Below are 25049 nucleotides of genomic sequence, written 5' to 3'. Positions count from 1 at the left end.
CAGAGCATATGCTGGCTCTCATGTAAGGAAGAACAGGGGATGTGGGGAGGAGTGGGTTTGGAGGAATCTGGATGTGTTTAAAAAGGAGAGAAGTTGTCTTGAGATGCAAACAGCCTTTCCTTCATTAGAAATGCATATGTTTGGGGCATCTCTTCACCACCTGTTTGGGTTACTGCTAACACTCAGTGGACTTTATTTAGCTTTATAGAGCTAGTCACAGGATCTAAAACTGCCTTGCTTAGGTGTGCTGACAATATTGTGACCAGAAAGCCTCAAACTCCCCAGACTGACACGGTCCTTTAATGGGATTCCAATTGAGTAATGTCACCCAGAAAATACCTATGTTCTTTTCACTTCTGATTTGACAGTGTGATAATAGTTGATCATCAGCTAAAAGGAACACACACACACACACACACACACACACACACACACACACAGGTGCACACAATCATGCTCACACAAGCCGTCAGGCATACATCATTTTTACCATTCTCTCAGTCTGCATGAGTCTTGAACAAAGTTTATAGCAGTGGTTCTCAACTCTCCTGATTCCGTGACCTTTCAGTACAGTTCCTCATGCTGTGGTGACCCCAGGCCGTAAAATCATTTTGTTGCTAATTTGTAACTGTAATTTTGCTACTGTACTTTTGTTATGAACAGTAAATATCTTTTTTTTTCCAATGGTCTTAGGTGACCCCTATGAAAGGCTCATTCAGGGTCTTGACCTACAGCCTGAGAACCACTGCTTTACACAAGTACAGTGGTGTCAAGTGGCAGGTGTTTGAAGTGTTAATTTAAGTGAGTGTGCAGGCACTGATTTTGTCGGTGTCGGTGGGTAGTCTTGCAATATCATTAAGTTGGTGGTGAGCATTAAGCTTGGTGTAGGTGAAGTTCCCATCTCACCTTGGCTTGTCCAAGTGACACCTACTGATGGTGCACAGGAAACCCAGCAAGGTTGCCATCCTCGATTCTTCCTTCCCCTGGCCCCCTGGGAGAGAAGGCTGGGTTCATATTTTACCTACGTCACTTATCCATGCCAGTCACTGTGTGGACTTTGTTTGGTATGTTTATTTTTAATTATTTATTTTAAGATTAAAAATGCAAATGTTTCACCAGCATGAATGTTCACCACATGCACACCTGCTGGACCCCTTAGGACTGGGATTATGGATGGTTGTGAGCCGCCATGTGGGCGCTGGGAATAGAACTTGGTTCACCGCAAGAACAGCCAGTGCTTTTAACTGCTGAGCTGTCTCCTCAGCCCTTGTTTAGTGTTTGAGTGTGTGTGAGTGAGTGTGTGCACATGAGTGTGTGCAGCAGCATGCAGAGGCCGCAGGAACCCCTGAGTATCCCTAATGTGCCGTCCACCTCCTGCTTTTAGAATGTAAGTCTTTGAGGGCAGATTAAAGAATGTGTTTGTGTGTATATGTGTTTTGAAATAATGAATTCTCTTCCATAGATACTATAAAAGTAACGTCTTTTCATTGTAGAGCACTTAGAAAGTACATTAAAGTTTAAAGAAGAAAATAAAAAGCTCACCATAAATTTTATCAGCAGGATTAACTGTGGCAACGTGTGAATGCATTTCTTCTAAGAACAGTTCGTTGGGTTATAATTTCAGAATTATACTATTTTTGTGTTATCATTTTTTTTGTAGTCTATACTCTGAGATTTTTGGCCAGAAGACTCAAATGTCTTTAATTCTGGGAAATTCTTTGGCCTGTCTGCTGTGTACCTCCTCTCTTGTCTTCTTGGTTATTTCCACTGTCTTGAATTGTCCTTTCCTCATTTCACACATATATCACTCTATGCAGTAGGCTCTCAACCAACTTTCCCTACACCATATACACACACACACACACACACACACACACACACACACATATACATATATACACACATTTATTGAGCTTATTTTCAGAGCAAGTGCATTTTATTTTTAATTGAAATATAATTACATCACTTCCTTTCCTTCCTCCAGACACCTTCCCCAGCCATACTCTTCCTCAAATTGATAGCTTCCTTTACTTTGATTATATTTGTTACACACATGTAGCTATATGCACAAACATACAGAAATAGAAGCTGCCGAGTCAGCTTTTGTTGTTTGTGTGTTTATGGTCTCATGGTTGGCCACTCTGCTTTGGATAACAAGGGGGCTCCTCAGGGTCTCTCGAACCCCCTGGTGTCCTGAGGCTTGTTACACAGTTCAACAGTGACCATAAACTTCTGATTCTCCTGCCTCTACCCACCAAGTGGTGAGATTATGTGCACTTGAAATGATGCCCAGTTTATGTGATGCTGGGGTCAAACCCAAAGTTCTGTGAATGGGCAAGCACTCTGCCCACGGCCCCAGCCCCTAGCTGCAGAGTTTCTTGTGCCTCGTCTCTGTAAAGGAATGTGCTTTCATTTGTTCATGTTCCCTGTGTTGCTGGAGAGAAAAGCCAGGGCCTTACACGTGCTAGGCGAATGCTCTCCCACCAGGCTGCACCCTCAGGCCCACGGTACGTGCTTCTAAACCAGAATTCTCATCAACAGCTCAGTCAAGAACCTTCTTCCTTCATGGCTTCGGGTGCAGGGTGGACCCATCTGTGTGGGTGACTCCCTTATGGCTCCTTGACACAGGCAAGGGGCTCCTGGGATGCTGCAGATAGCCCGGCCTTGTCCGTAGGTAGCGGCACGATCTTGCTGCATTTATTTCCTATCTCCCTGCGGGGGTTAACACCTGAGCTCACATGGCTTATGTTGGATCTATATCCCTGTGATCCCTGTGGATCACATGGCTTCAGTCTTCCTCCTTGAAATTGTGGATCTTCCCTCTTCCCATTCATTTCTTCTTTGGTTTCTTTTTCTGATGTTGGGAATGAGCTGCACCCTGGTTCTAGCTCTGATCTTTCAGTTCATGTATTTTTAGGGACTCCTCTGTATCTTTTGTCTTTAATTTTTTTCTGTGTTTGTGTGCATGTGTGTATGTGCATGTGCGAGTGTGTGTGTATGTGTGACTTGTGTGTGTGTGACTGCTTGTGTGTGCACATGTGTGATTCTGTGTGTGTGTGTGCACACGCCTGTGATCTATGTATGTATGTGAAAGTCAGAGGACAACTTTTCGGGAGTCTGCTGTCTCCTTCCACCTTGTTTCTGCCACAGTGTGTATTCTGCACAGTGGCCCTTGGGCTGCCAGCTGATGCTTCTGTTTCCGCCCACCTCCTGTCTCTGCTTCCCATCTTCTGTGTGAGCGCTGTGATTTCTGATGTGCACACTAGGCTTTTCACATGGTTCTGGGTGGAGCTCAGGTCCTCAGGGTATGTGGCAAACGCTTTTGCCTGCTGAGCCACCTCCCTGGCCCAGGCCTCTGTACTGATCTCTGATTTCTTGTTTATTTATTTATTTATTTTATTCCTAAGAAATACTGTATAAGTTTAAAAAAATGGAAGCTTAAAAAATACTGTATAAGTTTAAAAAAATGGAAGGCTTATGTATAAATATTGTATTTTAGGGGCAGCAGGAGGAAGAGACTCCACTATGTTCCCTCTGGTTTTGAGTTAGTTTTATTTTCCAACATGCTTTTATGTTTTTAAAACTTGACTATCTGTTCTTGGGGTTTTTCCTTGTGTTGAACTGGATGCTCAGGTTTGATTTCAAGTGGCTGCAGAGTCCTTAGACCACACTCGGCTGAGCTGTTTCTGCATGCCTCCTTGTCTACTGGGCACAGTCACTTTGGGCCATGGACAAAGGCCATGCCTGCCTGGACACTGCCTTTTGCTTTGGTTACTTGATAAGTGTTTGTTGATTGAATGAATCAAATCATTAGTTCTGTCTCCAGCTCGCTGCAGCTTCCGGACAGACCAACACATCACAGTATGTTCCAGGGCTTTTTTTGTTTCCTAAGCGTGAACTGATTTCATAGATGTGTGCCAACTCTCTTTCTCTCTCTAACTGGAGATAATTACTAGCCGTCCTGGGTACTAGCATGAATCAGGGGCTGCACACGAAGCCTCCTGGAATAATGCTAAATGATAGCTCAGTGGTGGTGGGGAAGTTGGTGCCCTGCGACCTGGCAGCTCCCCAGCTGTATGCGAGTGATGGGCTGTCCCATTAAGCACTTAAGGCACAGGGAAAGGGCAGGCATGCAGATCTGAGCATGAGAGGAGCCCACTCAGCGGCTGCTGCAGCATCGGCAGGGAACTGGGGAGGGTGGGAAGCCTGCTCTAGCTGCATGGAGAAGGCATGTCAGAGGCAGTCATCCACTGCCTCCCACACAAATCACCAGGGAGCAGCAGGCAGCATCTCAGAAGGCATGACTAACTCTCCAAATGGGTTTCTGGCTTCCTGGGAATGACTTTGACCCCTCATGGCTCTGGTCTTAGGTTTTGAGGGTTATGTTAGGCTTCATTCTGGTAGCCTCAGATGGAAAACACTGCTCTAGACAGATTGAATGGGAAAAGAGAGGGAGGAAAGAGGGAGGGGGAACGGGAGTGAACCTTGGGTCTGCAGTGAGAGTCGGTGGCATCTACTGACTCATCTTGCAAGGAGGTCATCACAGAAAGGAGTGGTTATGGGGCCATTAGCTGGGTGTTTTGTTGCACCCACACTTCTACAGCCGTTATAGTTCCAATTTCAATTAGTTACCAACACTTTAAAGTTTAAATCAAAGCTTAAAAAAACTAAGGCCTGGCCACACTGCCACTTCTCCATGGCAACTGTTGGCTGAAGATAAGTCATCCTATCCACCTATTGTCTTTTGACAGGATAGGCTCTCTCTCTCTCTGCTCCACCATTCCCACCTTCCTGATTTGTAGTGAGGTTGGTTTTGAAGGAGTTGGGAATTGAGATGTCTGATGCTTGAGAGGCAAATAGGTATACCCTGTTAATATTTCCTCCCTCCCTTCCTCCCTGCCTCCCTCCCTCTTTCTTTCCTTCCTTCCCTCTTCCCTCCCTCCTTTCCCTTTATGTACAGGTGCATGTGCAGGAGGCTCATGTACCTATACATGCATGTGCAAAGCCCAGGAGAGACTGTCTGATAGTCTGCCCTATTGCTCTATCACCTCATCACACTATTTCCCAGGGACAAAGTCTCTTGCTGGATTTGGAGCTCACATTTTGGCTTCACTGCCAGGTTGTCAAGCCCCATTGAGACTCTTGTGTCTCTCTGCCCACCCCCATTTCTGGGGTTACAGGCTCTGTTATTTAGATGCTAGAGACTGGAGCTCAGGTCCCCAGACCCCCCCCCACTGGCCATGTCCCTCATGGGCTGCCCTGTATGTGCATGGTTGTCATAGTGCTGCCGGTGTTACTCTCTACAGACATTTGCCTGGAGGTGCAGGCCTTTTGCCCCTCTCTGCACTGCCCTCTGAGTGCTGTCACCAAGTAGCTTAAGTTGGAGGATTTCAGGACCTGAGGTCCATCTCCAATACCTGTGTAGCCTTGGGACAACCCCTCACCTTTCTCAATCTCCTGCTTTCCTCTGGAAAAATGAAAGTGTGATTGACATCACCTCTAAGACACCTTTCTAGCTCTAGAAATTTTCTCTGTCTTCAAGGAAAGACTGAGAAGAAAAGAAGCTCACCAAAAATGTGGATAGTGATATTGTGGGCAGAAGAAGGTCTATCTTAATGTTTTAGAGAAGGAGAGTGTGTTGGCTCTTGGGTTAGATCACCTGGGTTAAAATTCAGGCCCAACCACTTAGTATCTGGGAAAATGTGAAGGTCATTAAAGAATGAGCCTTAGTGTCTTTATCTGTAAAATGGCTGTATCAGTTTCTTTTCTGTCACTGCAAAAAAATACCATTATCAAAAGCAACTTATTCTCTCTCAATGATTTCAGAGGGACAGAGTTCTTCATAGTTGGGAGGCATGACAACAGTTATGCTTTCCTGGTGGCAGAAGCAGGAAGCTGGCTAATCACCCTTTCATCCACATACAGGAAGAAGAGAGAGAGAAAGAGAAAAAGAGGAGAGAAAAAAGAGAGAGGAGAGAGAGAGAGAAAGAGAGAGAGAGAAACAGAGAGAGAAAGAGCAGGCTATAAAACCTCAAAATCCACCAGCAGTGACTCACTTCCTCCAGCAAGGTTCTGCCTCCTAAAGGTGCCACAACCTTTTCAAAGAGCTCTATCAACTGGGGACAGAGTGTTCAAATACTTGAGTCCGTGGGGGACAAACTACCACACTGGAACAATGTTAGCACGTGGTTTTTATGATTTTGAGTGTTAAATGAGGTCATGGGTAAAGATTGCCTCTGATCAGTGCCTGGCTCATCCTGAACAATTCTTAGGATATAACACACAATGTTTACATTTGTCACTGTTATTTTTTCACTGATGTGTATTTTTAGCAACTACAAATGGGGGATGAAGGGTGATGCCAGGTTCTTCAGGTGTTTTCTGTGAGAGACTGGAGCTGAGCCCTCGGAGAACTAAGGGTCCAGAATGGTGTGAACTGTTCTTCCTCCATGGGCCAGCTGGGTCCTGACTCTGCCCTCTTAGGCTTGCTGTGAGCTTTGTCCTGGCTGGAGAAACAAAGATCTCTGTTCCATGATGAGAGCGCTGGAGACTTGGAGTAGGAAAAGGAAGGTTTATTTCTGACGTTGCAAAGTTGAGAAAGCAGCTAAGAATGGCTGGTGCACCGACTGTGTGAAGAGAGCAGATTCTGAATCCTCCAGTAACGAGCCCCTCCCCCTTCCCTCTTCAGCTGAGCACTCAGGAGGGCACAATCTTACATGCTGTCCAAGTCTTATCTTTCCTTCTTCCTGGCATGTTTTCCATTTTTGTAGCAAAACCCTGTGCCTGTGGGCTCATGTCTATACTTTACACCCTGTTTATTTTAAAGCTTATTTGTATGACCTTGTGTCAGTAGGGGCCCAATGTTTTCAAAATCATCTGTGTTTGGACATAAGCTGGCTGAGGCCCCTCTGAAAACGAACCACCAGATTCTATTTCTTACACTGGTAAACCGGAAGTGAAGTGTGGGAGATACAGACGCAGCTGGCAGAGAAGATGATCTCTTTGACCTTTGCACTAAATGCCTCCCCCATGGACCGTATGTCTGCACTGGGCATCGGGCCTGGCAGTGTGGAACATCGCATATAGTTTCTCATGTAACTCTGCCAGGGAGTAATGACTCAGTGGGAACCTGGCGAACCTGGCCGCCCCAGAAACATTTGTTTAACGATCCTCTGTGTTCAGATGAGGAGATGTTCAGAGGGCTGCAGGCTTTGCTGAGAACCACACACAGAGAATGTGGGTCTGTTGTGCTTATTCTTTCACTTATTTTATTTCTCTTTGCAGTGCTCAGTGGGTTTTGGGGACTAGTGTCCACACAGACAACTGCCTAGCTTTATTATGGACAACAGGCTTTTAAACTTATTTTCGTTTTCTTATCTTGCATGATTAAGATGCTGGCCCTTTACAAAAATTGAAATGATGGACTTTTATCATAGTCTGTACTGCAAGAGCCACCTCCCTACTTTATTGGTATATAACTGATAAATGAAAAATGCGTTTCTGAGGTATACACATGATGTTTCTATATCCATACACATGGTGAAATGTACAGTCAAGCCAATGACACAGCCTTCTCTTCACACTTAACGTTATTATTAGTTTTCATGATTTTTGTGGGGAGTTACCTCATCTTTACTCCCAGAAAGTTCAACACATTGAAATTTTAATAGCATATATATATATATACACACACACACACACACACACATGTAAAGTTCAACACATTGAAATTTTAATAGCATGTATACACACACACACACACATATATGTGTACACATACATATGTACACACACACGTGCATGGACATGGACCAGCCATGGCATACCTGAGATGATCAGAAGACAGCTGGTGAGCTTGTGGGAGTCACTTTATTCTTTCCCCCATGTGGGTCTCAGGGATCAATCTTAGGTCACCAGGCTTAGCAGCACCTCTTTACCTGAGCCATCGCAAGCTTTCTTGCTGGCATTTTTTATTAATGACAGACCCCATGAAGGACAAATACTAAGTCTCTGGAACCCATCCAGCTTAAAAGTGAAAGCTGGAGTCTTGGCCCAACATCTTCCATGGGGTTAAGAAGAATTTGCATTATTTTGGGAAAGGGAGAGATGGCTTTTCGAACTCAGTGGGAGAAGAACTTTGCAGGACCGAGAACAGTGGACTGTGCTAAACCAGACTCCTAGATGCATTGTTCATCAGCACAATATTTAAAAATGTATAAACTTTCACTGTTGTAATGACATACACTTGTAATTCCAGCACTTGAGAGGTAGAGGCAGGCAGATGAGTTTAAGATTTGTCTTTGGCTATCTAGGGAGTTAGAGGCTAGTACAGGGTATATGTGAACCAGCCTGTGCTACGTGTGACCCTGTCTTAAATAAAACAAAACAAACAAAATAGCTCTAAGCCAAACAACAATAAAACCCCAAACCAACAAAACAAAACCTCCAAATACTTCAACAGGTTTTAAGTAGTGATACAATTCGTAAATGAACAGGGCCACATTTCTCAAGATATAATGTCTAAGAAAAGGGAATAGCTCCTTCATACATTGCTAGGAGTGAGTGCAGGCGGCAGTAACAGAGGACTTGATCATTGGTGGCTTCAGTCCTTAAACATGCAACACTTCTGTTTGCTATGGAGCCCACGTCTAGATGAGTGACACAACAACCCACCATGGACGCACAGGTCCTTCCTGTCTCCATTTTCCTATTTTGCTTTTCTTGGCTTCTGGCTCCTTTTAGTTACAAGATGCCTGATTCTACCCCTTACAGCTCGAGGTCATAGGTATGTGGGTGCTGAGGATTTGAACTCAGGTCTTCATGCTTGCACAGCAATTATTACCCAGAGAATTAGCTCCCCAGCCTTGTTGACTTCTTTGAGGCAGACTCTCACTGTACACCAGTCTGGTCTTAAAATTGCTGTTCTCCTGTTTCAACTTTTGCACATATACTAGCAAACATAGCATCTGCCCGGGACTGTCTTCATGAGCAGGCCGCTGAGTGGAGCTTGTTTCTGTTAGCGGTGCTGGCAGGGCCTCCTGAGCATGGCAGCCGCTCTGCCCTTCAGTAGCGTGGATGGCAGCATCTGCAGAGTGGCATTTAGTTCCAGAGGGCAACTTTCTACGCTGTGTGCCAAAGAGGCACTCTCAGCACTGTGCAGGATCTAAATGGAATGTATAGAGAGTCCCAGAAAAGACATTTAGGGGTGTTCAACTAAAGAAGGGAGGTCTGGGGTGGGGTCGGATTTGAAAGACACGTTCAGACACCCTGTGGCCTGTTCCAGGGTGGAAGGTTTTAGTCTTAATCTTTTTGTTGTTGTTCCTTGTGGAGATGGAACTGGGGGTAAAATAGGGGTTAGAGTTTCAGCTTGAAGGGAGGAGTATGCACTGACAATCAGGGTGCATAGAGTCAGAAGTACCTGTTGGGATGTGCCTGAGCTAACAGTGACTGTCAGAAATAGGGTAGAAGCCAGAGCTGGGCCCCCTCTGACGTTCTTTGAAAAATTATTTATTATACTCATTTATTTATAATATGTGTAGGCATCTGTGGGTGAGCGTGTGTCGTTGGAGGTTAGACTACAACCTGTGGGCGTTGTTTCTCTCTCTCTTCCGTGTGGGTCCCAGGGACTGAGTTCATGTCGTCAGGCTTGGTTCAAGTGCCTTTATTTTCTGAGCCTTTCTGTCCTCTCTTGTTTAGATGCTCTGCACGGCTCAAACCTTTCACCTGTTTTTAAATCCAAGAGCCCTGATGCTTTAGGGCTTGGGATCTGGCTGAAACCCAACACACTCCCTTTCTACAAGTATGTGAGTGATTTGGTTGAGATTTGACTGGCATGGGGGAGGAATTAATGATCCCTGCCTCCTCACTTTGAATCCCAGAAGTCTTTACATCCTCCCAAAGGCTGTATGTGATTGGAAGTGGAGGAAACCTATGTATGTATCCGCCCAACTGGCTCACGTACACAAACAGGGCACTGAGCAGGTTGGTAGTGCCATATTCAACAGTGGAAAAACTGTTTTGGGTGATTAACTGCCAATAATCTCTAAGTGGGCATTTCTGCAAGTGTTTTCATTTAATCAGTACTTATTTACATATATTTATATTTTCACCTCTTAATAGAGTAATATATATTATATATAGTAATATATACTATAATATATACTATAATATATAATTATATTATAGTATAATGTATACCATATATAATATATATAGTATTATACATTCTAGGGACAGATCCAGTTGTCAGTTTATTAGTATTATTACTCCACCTTCTCTTCTCCCAGGTGTATTCCCTGTGTTTGGAATGTTTGCTTGCTGCGGAAAATGTTGGTTTGATTGTGTTGCCATCCCTCTTCTGTTTCTCCTCCTCCTCTCTCCTTTTCACCTTCCCCCTTCTTCCTCTATTTCTCCTCCTTTTCTTCCTCCTTTTTTTTTTTGACAGAGTCTCATGTAGGTCAGGCTGGCCTTGAAATCACTTTGTAGCCAAGTATAACCCCTGATTTTGTGGGGACCAAAACTTTGGGATAACCCCCCAAATGTGGGGACCGCCAGCATGCACCCCAGGCCAGTTAGGGTATGTTATTTTAATTATTTATTTGTGCAGTGTAAAAAAATTTCACAAAATGCAATACAACATTGAGAAAGAAGCTGTTAACTAATTAGCAAATAGCATGTTTCCAGATCTCCCTTATCTATGAGTTGGAATGGCAGGTATTTCCACCTTTAATTCTTTCTGAACTTTATATATTATAAAGGGCTCCTATCAAAATTCAGCCATGACTTGAGTGTAGTTTATCCCTATTTGCTGGTTCTTTTTTATTTTATTTTGCTTTGTTTTTTAGACTAAAAAAATAGTTATGTGTGTGTCTCTGTGTGGGTATGTGCAGTGCCTACGATGGCCAAAAGAGGGCGCTGGATCTTCTGCAGTTGTAGTTGCAGGTGCTGAGCCCCTGGTGTGGGTGCTGGGAACTGAGCTTGGGTTCTCTGTTAAGGGAGCAAATGCTTGTAACAAAGCCTATTTTGCAAAAACAAGATAAACTCACTCTAGAATATAAGTGTGTCTTAGTTCGGGTGTCTATTACTACGATGAAATACCAGGGTCAAAGGCAACTTGGGAAGGAAAGTTTATCCGACTTACATTTGCACAGTCCACCATCAGAGAAAGTCGGGGTAGGAATACAGGCGGAACCTGGAGGCAGAACTGAAGCAGAAGCTGAGGAGAAGCACCGTTCACTGGTTTGCTTCTCAGGGCGTGCTCAGGCTGCTTTCTTACATCAGCCAGGACCCTGCTCGGGGGTGGCACCACTCCCAGTGACCTGGGCCTTCCCACGTCAACCACTGATTAAGGAAAATCCCTGAATAGGCTTGTCTACAGACCAGTCTTACAGAGGCAAAAACCAGGAAGTACTTGGCTCACACAGTCATTCAGAGTTTAATATGGTCTGAGGTAATACGGGTGAGATTTATGGACCACTTTACACTCCAGTGAAGGTGCCTGGATTCATCTCATGTGTTGTCACCTGCTGCACACGACAACAGGTGCAATTCCAGGGACTCGCAGACCCTCTGATGCCATGTGTAGCCCTTCTGGGGGATGCTTCACTGTGCTCTCCCCTTACCCTGTAGTGCCACCTTCTGCACTTTTAATTACTCAGTCAATTGTAGTTTGAAAACTCTAAATGGAAAGTCCCAGAAATAAACAACACATGCTTAACATCGTGTGCTGTCCCGAGTTCCACTCTCTGTTCTGTTCTTTCTGGGTAGAAACCAGCCCTTTGTCGACTGCATCCATCCGAGCGTGCTACCTACACATCAGTTATTCTGTAGTTTTTGTTTACATTGTTAGCATCATCTGATCATGCGTTTTAAGTGTGCATGGGAGAATGGGGGAGATAATCAAATTTATATAATTTCTGTTATAGAGTATTGACCCATGTTCCATTTTATTTAGTTATTGTTGCTAGTGTCTTACTGATCCTAAAGTGAAAATTAAATTTTATCACAGGTATGTGCATATTATGGATGTGCACAGTATATTTATAGGGATAATAAAAGCTAATAAAAGCTCAATGCTAGTCATGATCTTGGGCATCTCCTGAGTGACTTGACTGTCCCCTCAGATAAGGAGAGGCTACTGCATTTATTGGTTTATTACTATTTTCATTTCTTATAGTTTAAAGATATTTATTATTTTTGTTTTAATGGTTCCGAGTGAGTACCTGCATGCATGTATGTGTGTGCTATGTGTGTACAGTACCCTTGGACGCCTGAAGAGAACATGGGATCTGGAGTTACAGGTAGCTCGGAGGCCCCTGTGTGGATGCTGGGAACTGAACTGAGATTGTCTGCTAAAGCAGTAAGTGCCCTTAGCTGCTGAGCCCTCTCTCCAGCACGCTTCACAGTTTTGAAACTGCACTCTCGGTGAAAATGTTCTGTGGACATGTGATAAATGTTTGCTTTGAGATAACCTAGAACCTGCTGGGTGGAGACCTAGAACTGCAGCCCAGAATCATGTGACCACTAGGGTGGCCCGAGGGCTACAGTGAGGTGGAGGAGGGACCGTTGAATCTAGAAATCTGAGTGTGGTTAGTCAGACTGGGGAACTAAAGCCAGGCAGGTGGCTACCCCTGAGGGCACATTCTGCTATGCCCAGGCATGTGCAGCAAACAGAGAACTCTGGTGCAGAGAGGCCTGGGGGCCTGTTTCTCTTCTCGTAACTGCTTCTCAAGGTTCCACACACAAGTGACATTTGATGGCTTCCATTTCTTCCAACCAAAACACCGAGCTTTCGGCGGCTACCTGCTGCTACAAATGGCCGAGGCAGTTATAAATGACACTGGGTAGTCTCTCACTCTGACTTCCCTCTTCAAGTTAGGATGGCCCAGTCTCAAGAGCACCTGGTATTTACAGTCCATACTGTCTTATGTGCCTGGAGTCTGGGGGCTGAGAAAGGGTTGGCTTTGCCAGGAGAATCCTTTCAGAGTTGAGATTTCTGTAGGCGGACGGGTGCAGTGTTAATTTCCAGGTGGATTAAACTCAGCCATGTGCAAAGGCTCCTGGTTGTTGTGTCACCAGCCAGGCACATGGCACCTTCCAGTAGACTTTGGAAATGGCCTTAGAAAGACCAAAGTTTATAGTCGGATTGCTACCTTAGTAGACTGATACTGCTTTTGCTTTTGTTAGTTGGTATTAATTTTTCCTCTACTTCCTTCCTTCTTTTTCTCCCTCTCTCCCCTTGCCTCCCTTCATTCCTTTCCTCTCTTCTTCCTCTTTCTTTCCTCCCTTTCTCTGCTCTTACTTTCCTTTTTTCCTCTTCTCCTCACTCCCCCTTCTCTTCCCCTTTCCTCCTCCCTTCGTCTTTTCTTTCTTGTTTAGCAATATTAAAACATTTTTTAAAATCATGGACGATTTCAAACACATTACAGAAGCAGAGAGAGTAGAATTCTGTGTCCCACATATTCACACTCAGCCATTTCCAATCCATCTGCACTTCACCTGCTTTCTCTACTCCCCCACAGCTCATTGCATCAAAACAGATCCAGGCACCACTGTGTCGTCTGTAGAGAAGTGAGACCGTACCTCACAAGGATAAGAGCGTTCACCATCATTTATTCTTTTTTCCTACATCACTGGAGCTTAAGCATGCTAAGCAAATGTCCTGCACCCCAGCCAAGTGCAGGTGCAGTTAAAGCTCAAATTGCAATATCAGCCATCGTGTGCTTACCTGTACTTCCAGGACTAGAACTTTGGAGGCCGAGGCAGGAGAATCAAGAATTCCTGGCCATCTTCTGATGTCCATGCTCTTTGTCTTTCTGGATAGGAATTGAGTATTTTAGCAAGAGTCCTCCCTCTTGATTAGTTTCTTTAGGCGTACAGATTTTAGTAGGTTTATCCTATATTATATGTTTATTTAAGTGAGTATATACCATGTGCGTCTTTCTGCTCCTGGCATAGCTCATTCAGGATCATCTCTTCCAGATCCCACCATTTACCTGCAAATTTCATGATTTCCTTGTTTTTTATTGTTGAGTAATATTCCATTGTGTAGATGTACCACAATTTCTGTATCCATTCCTCCACTGAGGGGCATCTGGGCTGTTTCCAGCTTCTGGCTATTACAAATAAGGATGCTACAAACATGGGTGAGCAAATGTCCTTATTGTGTACTTGAGACTCTTTTGGGTATATGCCTAGGAATGGTATAGCTGGATCTTGAGGAAGCGCTATTGCTAGTTGTCTGAGGAAGTGCCAGATTGATTTCCAGAGTGGTTGTACAAGTTTGCATTCCCACCAGCAGTGGAGGAGGGTTTCCCTTTCTCCACAACCTCTCCAGCATGTGTTGTCACTTGAGTTTTTTATCTTTGCCATTCTGATGGGTGTAAGGTGAAATCTTAGGGTCGTTTTGATTTGCATTTCCCTTATGACTAAGGACGTTGAACATTTCTTTAAGTGTTTCTCTGCCATTCAATATTCCTCTATTGAGAATTCTCTGTTTAACTATGTACTTCATTTTTTAATTGGATTACTTGATTTGTTGCTGTTTAACTTCTTGTCAGGAGCCTGACAGAGAGGACCTCTGAAAGGCTCTGCCCTGCAGACTATCAATGCAGATGTTGAGACTTATGGGCAACCTTTGGGCAGAGTGCAGGGAATCTTATGAAAGAAGTGGGAAACAGTAAGATCTAGAGAGGACAGGAACTCCACAAGGAGAGCAATCGAACCAAAAAATCTGAGCAGAGGGGTCTTTCCTGAGACTGATACTCCAACCAAGGACTATGCATGGAGATAACCTAACACCCCTGCACAGATGTAGCCCATGGCAGTTCAGTATCCAAGTGGGTTCCATTGTAATAGGAACAGGGACTGCCTCTGACATGAACTGATTGGCCTGCTCTTTAATTACCTTCCCCTGAGGGGGAAGCAGAATTACCAGGCCCCAGAAAAAGACAACACAGACACTCCTGATGAGACCTAATTGACTAGGATCAGAAGGAAGGAAAAGAAGACCTCCCCTATCAGTGGACTTGTGGAGGGGCATGCATGCAGAGGGTGGAGGAAGGGAGGGATTGGGACAGGAGGAGGGAGGGAACCACAGGGGGGATAAAAAGTGAATAAAGTGTAATTAATAAAGAATTAAAAAAAAAGAATTCCTGGCCAACCTTAGTTGTATAATCAGGCCCCATTTCAGAAACACACATACACTAGAACAACCTGCCCCTCCAAACTAGGACACAAAAGAAAAAGCCCATAACCAGCTAATATAATAATCAAATGCAGGCACATTGTGAAATCCAGAGAAGTACAAAAGCAGCAAATGTTGTGTAGACTCCACACTTCCAGACAGCTGTTGCTACTTTGCTACGCTGCTCTCTAGTCTCTCCCCTATATCCCATAGGCAGAGCATATGCCTGTCTCTATACGTAGTTGTCGGGGTCTCTGCAAACACCGGGGTAGAATAACAACCTGCATGAGACAAGAAGGAGATCCGGTTCAACGTGACTCGGTAGCTGGTGTGGGTTCACACTTTGAGAGTCTGACACCAGGTAGTTTATTTAGGCATATTTAAGGAAAAAAGTTTCCTGGTGTAACACAATCCCACATGCACAAGGAGGCATAACACATCAAACTCGCCTCAAAGTACATGTCCCCTTTTCCATGAAGGCGGGCTCTAGAGACAGGCTCTTGTGTTATTTTACAGGCCTGGGGAGGATCTGGTCTCGGTCAAGTAGGTAGCACAGAGATCATCTGGGTTATCAGCCACCTCCAGTCCTGGCTGTGGGAGCCTGGGGAGCCAGATGTGGCCTGGCCCTTCAAATAGCACAGGGGTCACCTAGGCTATGGGCCACCTCCATTCCCAGCCTTCTGGGTAGAAAACAGGTTATATAGCTCTTCCTTTATAGAGACAACTCTGTGTGTTCAACATTCCTGGTTCTAGTGCTTGCCTGAGAACACAGGAAGGACCTTAGTTCTCCTGGCATATACATAGTCACAGAATCTTCCAGATGGTAATTTTCTTCATGCCAGTTTCAAACTACATACATACATGCATACTTGCATACACACACATGCATGCATACAACATACATATACCCATACATACATACATACATACACACATATATAAATGCATACACACATACATACATACACATGCATGCACATACATACACACATACACACATGCATGCATATATACACACATACATACACATATGCATACATATACACATGCATACATGCATACACACGCATACATATATACATACATATGTGTGTTGGAGGCCAGAGGAAGATGCTGGATACTCTAGAGCTGGAGTTCCAGGCAGTTGTGAGCTGTTTGACCCAGGTCCTTTGTAAGAGCATCTGAGCCATCTCACCACCCTCCCAAATAAGAATCCGTTCATTGGTTTCCATAAATCTTGAAATACTGGACATGTAGTTTTTATTAGTGATGTCTTGAAGTAGCTGTCATCTAACTTATCAGTGCTTGAAATAAAAAACATTTCTAATTGGCTAGATGAAAATGTTATCTTATGATTTTAATTTGCTTTTCTGACACCTGCTGTGGCATATATTTTCATTTAGTCACATTTTTATATTCCCTGCGTGTTTCACATTTCAACCTCTTTGATATTTCCTATTGTGTCAATGGCAAAAAATCTCAGATAATGATGGACTCCAGTATAAAGTACAGTGAAGTAACTTCAAGTTTTAAAAACTAATAAAGAGTTTGAAGGCTGCCAGGGGTTCTGTGGCTGCCCACACTTAGTCACTACATCCTGCCCAACTCTTGCTGCTTCATCCACACGCTTTCTAAATTAGCTTCCCAGCAGAGAATCATCTGTGGGACTTGGCAGGAGGCCAGGTAAGGAGTCATGTCTGAGTGGGCCTGCAGGGGGCTCAGGTCACAGGCCTTGTGGCAGACTGTGGCGAGACTGTGGGGATGTGTGCCCTCCCTTTCCTTCCCTGCATCGCAGAAAGGCTGCATATGTGATGAGCGAGAGGCACTCTCCATGGGAGCAGGTGTATCCTGTAGTTCTCTGTACTGAGATGTGTCCGTGTCCATATGTCTGAACTCAGATCTTTGTGCTTGTGAAGAAGGACTTTCCTGACCCTGTTAGCTTCCCTCCCCCTAAATAAGCTTTAAATAATAGCAGCAGTCAGCATAGGGGTGGACGTTACCAGCACGAGAAATACAGTACTGGACAGTATGATTATGGACCAATCAGACAAGATGTTTCCTTTGCTAGATCCAGAGCCCATGCTGTGTCAGGTGTGAGTCTTCCGGAGTCTGGGGCTGGGGAAACAGATGCTTCTGGATCTGGAGTCTGTAGACAGTCGCAATAGATATTGAAGTATTTCGTTGGTTTATTTCCTTTTCAGTGCTGAGAATCAAACCCCAGGCCTTGTGCATGTTAGGCAAGTTCTCGACCATTGGGCCACACCTCCAGCCCTTGGTTTTCTGACATGGGATTTTGCTACATAGTCCAGTGTGCCTTAAAGTTGAGATCCACCTGCTTCTGCCTCCTGAGTTCTGGGGTGGCAGATGTGTGCTATTTGCCAGCATTCTGGCGTCTCAAGATCCAGTCATGTGGGTGTAGGATGAGGATGTTATTGAAGGCTCTGTGTTCTTTATGCCGGAAGACAGCCCGGGAGCCACGATGGCTGTGAAATATGTTAGCGGTGCCCTGAGATACTGTTTTATTTTCTTTCTTGTTGCAATGTTAAAGAATCCTGACAAAAGCAACTTAAGCAATCAAGGGTTTATTTGGCTCTCAGTTTCAGGTTATAATCCACTTCAGGGAAGTTATGGGGGCAGGAACTTGAAGCAGCTAGTCATAGAGTGCTGCTCACAGTAAAGGGCAGAGAACAATGAATTGATGCGTTCGTGTTAGTGTTCAGCTCTCTCCACTCTTACACAGGTGAAAATCCACCTCCTAGGGAATGGTGCCTTACTCAGTGGAGGGGTCTTTCCACTAAAATGAATATAACAAAGATGTGTCCACAGGTCAACCCAACATGCACAGTCTAGCATGGAGACTCCCTTTCCAACTGGTTGTAGATTGTGTCAAGTTGATAATTAAAACCAATTATTGAATGGAGAGGCAAGGCTGAACACACTTTCTTAAAATATGGAAATAGAAATGTGCTCTTCTGTCCTTTCAGCTGCCATTCCTGCTGTTTCGGCCTTCTGGGAGTTGGTTTTCTAGCTATCTGGGTACCATGCTTCCATCCCAACTCTTCATTTTCTAGGGAAGAAGTTCACTGGGAAATTCCTGTTTCCATTTTGGTTGGACCAAAGAGCTCCGTTTCAGTCTCTGGTCTGGAAGTATGATGTGGTCACCTGCACAAGCATAAAAATAATCACTCTACTCACAAATGCTTCACAGTCTTGTAACAGCTTGGGATGTGCCCCAGTGGACTTGCTTGGCTTACAGATGTCTTTCTAACCTCCTGGAATCAGGACAGTTTGTATCTTTGTGATGGTGTAGAGGATTTCCAATGCCAGTTGTTTCCAGGGAAAAAGAGGCACATTTTTAGCTTCATCTGAGGTTAGAAGACTGAAATATATAGGTATTTATGACTTTGAGGTTTCAGGATGAGTTGTGTTCTCTAAGATCTGAACTTCCAGTCAGGTCTGGTCCTGACTATAATCCCAGCTCTTGAGAGGTGGAGGCAAGAGATCAGGAATTCAAAGCCGTTCTTGGCTACATAGCAAATATGAAGCCAGCCTAGGGTACAAACAAGTAAGCAACAAAAATCAAATAAAAACATCAAACAACAAAATCTGACCAAACGTAACCAATAAGATGTAATTTCCAGAACCTAAGAGTGTGAATGTGTTTGGGAGTCTTAGCTAATTACAGCAAAACCAGGTCATGTGTGTGCATCCATAATACCTTAGTCACTCCCTGTTTCTGGGCCTTTGGTGAGGTACTGGTGGGGTTGGGGTTGGGAAGCATCTTGGACAGGAGACGACAAAATGGAAATGCCACCAGTTAGCCACATTCCTCTTTTCCCTTTCGTTCCATCTGGGGGCCTAGCACCCGGGATGTCATTCCTCCCTCTCCAATTCCTTCTCCTGAAATGCCCTCACACACACTGTTTTAGTTACTCTTCTACTGCTGTGACAAAACACCACGACCAAGGGAACTTATAAAACAAAGCTTTGATTTGGAGTTTATGGTTCTAGAGGATTTGAATCTGTGGCCATTGTGGTGGGAGCATGGCAGCAAGCAAGTACAATGATGCTGGAGCAGCAGCTGAGCTGACATCTTGATCCAGAGTCATATCCAGGATGCTGTGCTACCGAACTCTGAAGAGTCTTTAGTCCTTTGATGTCCATGGAGGGTCTGAAGACACTCTAGTCTTTTATGCGTTCTGTAGTATGTACATGTAAGCTTGTACAACCTTCAAGCTGCTTTAACCTCTCTGTAGATGACTTGCACACAGTACCCAAACAACACAAATGGTTTTGATTACTGTTGCTGGTGGAGACACCAGCAAGGATACTCATCTTCTGTGATGGGGGATGGTCGTGAAATCTTTCCTCACTGAAAGTGCATCAGGCATTCAGAGAAGGTGGAAACTCAACACTGCACACATATCCACTCATCCCGATGCCTGACTCTTGAAGACCTGTCTAGCTCCAGCTCAGTCCTTGCCCTGCTTTGAAATGTGTGCCAGCCTTGCCTTTCTCAAGGTCAGCTCTGCACAGTTCTCTTCTATTTTAGAAAAATGTTCCACCCCCCAAAAGAGTCTCAGACTATAAGCCTCTGAGGTATTTGCAATGCATGTTGGCCTGCTCAAGGCACAGATGAGTCTGCTACAGCACAGTGTGTTTAAAATACTGACCCAAGTCTATTTGGTAACAAAACTCTTTTTCTTTCCTCTGTGTATGTGTGTGTGTGTCTTATGCATAGGTGCACACACATGTGTATGTCACAGTTGACACCAGGTGTCTTCCTTAGTTACTTCTCACCTTCTCCTCTTCCTCCTCCTTCTTCTTTTTCTTGTCTTCTTTTTTGAGACATTTCCTTGTTGAACCTGAAGCTCACTCGTTTGTCTAGGCTGCTGGCCGCTCCTAGTTTCTGCCTCCCCAGCGCTGGGACTACAGCTAAGCACTGGCACGTGTGGTTTTTAGTGTGCGTGGTGGGCTGCTGACAAGGTTCGTATGGGAAGCTCATTATACTTGTCACAATCGATGAGTGAGCACTGGTATGACATATTACCAAAGCCTACAGTTTTCTTGAAGATTCCTTCTTGGTGTTGTGCCTTCTATAGGTTTGGACAAATATAGTGACATGCCCACCATTATAGCACCACAGAGAGTGTTTGTATTACTATAAAAATCCTCTTTGTGTGGCCTACTAGTGCCTCCCTCCTTTCTGACCTCAGTGAACACCGAGCTTTAGGCTGTCTCCACAGTTTCACCTTTTTTTTTTTTTTTTTTTTTTTGTAACAACAATACCTCTCCACAGAGGAATAGTAGAGAATTGTGGCTTTTTCAGACTGGTTTCTTTTACTTATCGATTCACATGCAAGATCCCTTTGTGTCTTTGCATGGTTTAATACTAATTTGTTTTTAATGGTGGGTAATATTCCAGAGTCTGGATGTACCATCTTTTAAAGCATGACAGTTTCAGGACCATTTTCCTGTCAAGAAAGTAAAGCAGATTTGATGAAGAGAAGAGCTTACCTGGTAAAGCCACTTATGAATTGAATATCAACTAAGAAAGCTCTAGGATGAGAAGAGAAGTGACAGCAGAATGATGCAGGTCAGAGTCTTGGAGGAAGAACAGCTTGATGGACATATGGATTTAAGAATATGTCCTCTTGTGCAAATATAGTGTGCATGTGTGGGCACACATGGGCCACAGAACATGTGTAGAGGCCGGAGGATGGTCTTGGGTGTTGGCCCTCACTTTACGCTGCTTCAAGTGAGCTCTCCATTTTGTTCTTCTCTGTGTTCATGAGCCTAATTGGCCGATGAGCTGCTGAGGATTCCAATCTCTTATCTTCCTTTGCAAGGATTGCAAGGCTTATAGGTTTGCGTGCTACTCTGTCTGGCTTTACATAGGTTCTAGGGATTTGAACTCATGTCCTCATGCTTTCACAGCAAACACTTTACCCACTTATGTATCTCTTCAGCCCTCTCTAGGGTTTTTAATCGCAGAGATAAGCAGAAAGATTGACACATGACATCCATGGAGTTGAACGATAATTCTATCCATGTTAAATGTTAACTTTGGCAAAAACAAACAATTTCTCTGAGTGTATCCAGCCGGAGAGAACAGCATGAATAAGACATGTGGGCGGCCGAGTACAGGGTGCGTATGGGGAGCCATATGTAGATGGTTGTGGTTGGAACACGGGGTGTTTGCATCTTAACCCTAACTCTTCTTGATGTGGATGCTAATTTGGGGTGTATGGAAATGGTGTGAGCCACATTGTTTGCTTTGCCAGGTATCTTGTTCTGGCAATATGTTTCAATTTTCTCTTTCATTCTGCGGCCTTAGACTAACACTACTGGCTGTCTTGATGGTCTCTGGCCATCTGTGGCTGGGTTGTTTTGGTGACAATCTGCTGAATCTTTGACATCTTCAGCTCAGGGACCTTGGTAAAGCTTCATTCTAGTTAATGAATTTGGAGGCCTTTTGAAAAGCTGAAATCACCAAGCAAAACCAAGATTGGTAGTGGCTATTGTGGCAACTGTGACAATGGTGGGAGGAAACTTGGAGCTGTGCCCAGCTTGACTTGGGAATACCAAAATGGAAGCTGATGAGTGATAGTGGTCAAGCATTGATTTTGCATAAAATGTCTACTTTTTTCTGTATATAAAGTACAACCTAAGAGGGGTTAGAGAGCTGGCTCATCAGTTTAGAGAATATGCTGCTTTTCTAGAAGAATGGTGTTCACTTCCCAGAATCCACACTGGGTGGCCTATAAATCCTGCGACTCTAGCTTCAGTACATCTGTTAACTTCTGGCCTCCATAAACACACACACACACACACACACACACACACACACTGAGAGAGAGAAAGAAAGAGAGAGAGAACTAAAACAATAAAGTAAACCTTAAAAAAAAAGACACCCTAAGAAAATGATTCTAGAATTTGAACCAAGTCCCTAGGGCATCCCAGAATTCCATTATAATACATCTGAGGACATTTACTATTCATAGACCATTATTTTGCATTACTTCCTGCTTCATATCTTGGTGCTGTATCTTGCTACTTCTGTCCAGAAAGTCTCTCTCTACTAAATGAGCAGCATCAGCCTTTCCTTGCTTCTAAGTCCACATTCTTAAGGATAAACTTGAAAAGGGAAAGAGAGTTCATAAAATTAAGATGCTCTGATGGGGCAAGAGGAGCCAACAACAAGTTAGAGAAGCTTAAATTACTTAGAAATCCAGTTAGGACTTTGGAGGGGTGAGTGCTGCTAAAAATGAAAAAGCCCTCTAAATACACCTTGCATCTTGTGTCTGAGCCCTTGATGGAAAGAGGTTATTTAATAGATCTTCCAAGATGGCAGCCAGTTCTCAGGAGACTGGTCAAAGCATGCAAAAGCATTTATCAAAGAAGGAATAAATACATACTTATTTCATCATTCATTGTTCAGGTTTCAACTTAACTGTGATTTCCTCTGGAGAACAGTCTTGACTTTTCCAGGCTGTAAATAATGTTCTCATTCAGTAAATAATGTTAAACAGATGGGTGAGTATCTACCATGAACCTTTGATGCCTTTATCTTAGACCTTGGTGGAGCTTCTAAGTTGGTGGATTTAAATGGTCTTTGAATGTTAAAATTATTGAGTAAGACCAAGATGGCTCACAGCACCAGATACAGCAGTAAGAAGATCTCTGTTCCCAGGAAGTTTCTTTTACTTTCTTAAAAAAAAAAAAATTATTTATTTGTGTATTTTATGTAGAAGAGTGCTCTGTCTTCACACACATGAGAAGAGGCCATTGTAGATGGTTACAAGTCACCATGTGGTAGCTGGGAATTGAACTCAGGATCTCTGGAAGAGCAACCAATGTTCTTAACTGTTGAAGCATCTCTCCAAGAAGTTTATTTTCTAAATGGGAAATGTAAAAAATATGATGGGTGGCTATATAAGATACTTTTCGGTAGTGATGTGTACCAAGCAGAGTCATAAAGCAGAGAAAGGTGAGAGGCACTGGGGATGGGAAGGTGGAGCTTCTTGATAGAGCAACCAGTGAATGTCTCTAGGTAGGCAAGGGAAGGAGCCAGTGGCGTATGGGCAGGCTAATGGTCATGATGACAAATGTTTGAAGCCTGAGTGGATAGGGGAAGGTAAGGAGCAGTAGGAAGAGCCAGTGTCTACAGGAGGTCAGGCAGGGAGGGAAAGGACTTAGAAGGTACTATAAAGGGCAGCTCCCACAAGACTTGGGGTCAAGGAAGACATTTGGATCTTATTTTAAGTGTGATAGGAAGCCGTTTCAGGGCTCTGAGCAGGGGCAGAGTATGAGAAATGAGAGAAGTTAATAGTGAAAGAGAAAAAAAATGGCTCATGGGATTTTAATTTAATACACTTCTGCATTTGGGGATAAATTTGCAGGTGTGTGGTTGATCACGTGGTGTGAATCAGGAAGTCAAGAACTCCAGCTGGAAGTTGGCCAAGCTCTAACCCTCAAGGCCTAGGGGTAGTGCTGTTATTTCAGCCAGTTTGGCTACATCCCAAAGGTTTTATAGGTTTCTGAAGTGGTGCCACTGGCCTGGGCCCAAGTGTTCAAACGCATGAGCCTGTGGGTGGTGCTTCCCAGAGGAAAGGAAAGGTGAGCTCTGCTCTTGTTTCCCCTTTGGTGGTGCTGAGTTCTAGCCAGGGCTTTGCTCATGCCGGGGAGGTACTCTACTCTGCAGCTCTGGGTTTGTTTGTGTTTGTTTTTTATTTTTTGTTTGCTTGTTTCAAGACAGGATTTCTCTGTGTAGCCCTGGCTGTTTTGGAACTTGCTCTTTAGACGGGGCTGGCCTCAAACGCAGAGATCCACCTGCCTCTGCCTCCTGAGTGGTGGGGCTAAAGGGGTGTGGCACTGCTCCTGGTTTACAGCTCTGATTTTAAGCTATATCAAATTTAATTCAACGCTTTTCTATTACTGCACATTTATTTTTTCTGAACCTGCTTCTCTCATTATATCTTTCATAGTGTCCATGATTTAAAACCCATGTCATTCATTAATGCGGTCCTGATACACTCATATCTTAGGTCACATCACTCCTTGCAATGGACCTCTATGTCATGCTTTCAAGGATGCTTGGCAGTATTTCTGCTTTTATTCACTAGACTGCGACAAGTAAAAACATCCCAGAACTGCCTAGTGTTTTCTGGGCACCACTGTTCCCAGCAGCAAATTACTCAGAAGCAGTGTGACCATCTCATGGGCAGGGCTGGAATCTGTTCTCTCTGTCTGGTCATTAACATGGTACAAGGTGTTCTCCTAGGGGCTCTGGAGCCACTGTGCTGAGTGAGTGGATCATGATGGGCATCTTTACAAAGCTCTTTTTGGTAATCTGCTGTCAAAACTGCCTCATCCCTGAGTAGCTCAGTGGGGAAGAGCAGGGAGTTCAGTGTGTTTGATCTTTTCTGGGATGCAGGAAATTGTCACTGCACGTGAGAAGGTGGGTATAGTTATTAACAGGGTAATAGCCATATTTGGCTGTCATTTCTCCTGTAGTTGCTGGGCTATGGGGGCGGGGTGGATGTCTTTCCTATCCCACCTCCTTCTCACTGGAAAATATCGCTGTTGCCTAATGTCCTCAAGAGTCAGGGATATATGGAACTTTCTCATGCATGATCATTAAATCTAGATTCTCAGACTTGAGCTGACCAGAGTCCCTGGAACCAGCTCAGCACCTGTCCTCCACAGTTAGAGATTCAGAGTTGAGGGGTCTTTTCCAGTTGAAGGAAGAATAATGCTGATAACTCTTCCTGTGAAATAGTCAGGCCACTTCACCCTCCACGGGGAGTCTTTATCTCATGCTGGTGAGAAGATGCCACTGTGTGAGCTGGTCTGAGTGGGAGCT

General features: G+C 44.2%; 1 protein-coding gene across 2 annotated transcripts in view; it reads left to right on the top strand.

The window, feature by feature from the left end:
- Positions 1 to 25049, top strand: part of Grin2a (glutamate ionotropic receptor NMDA type subunit 2A) — a 420942-nt gene that overhangs the window by 4565 nt on the left and 391328 nt on the right. The window lies entirely within an intron of this gene.

Source organism: Meriones unguiculatus, chromosome 11 (assembly GCF_030254825.1).
Source record: "Meriones unguiculatus strain TT.TT164.6M chromosome 11, Bangor_MerUng_6.1, whole genome shotgun sequence".
Taxonomy (NCBI): domain Eukaryota; kingdom Metazoa; phylum Chordata; class Mammalia; order Rodentia; family Muridae; genus Meriones; species Meriones unguiculatus.
This window is presented reverse-complemented; position numbering and strand designations above follow the sequence as displayed.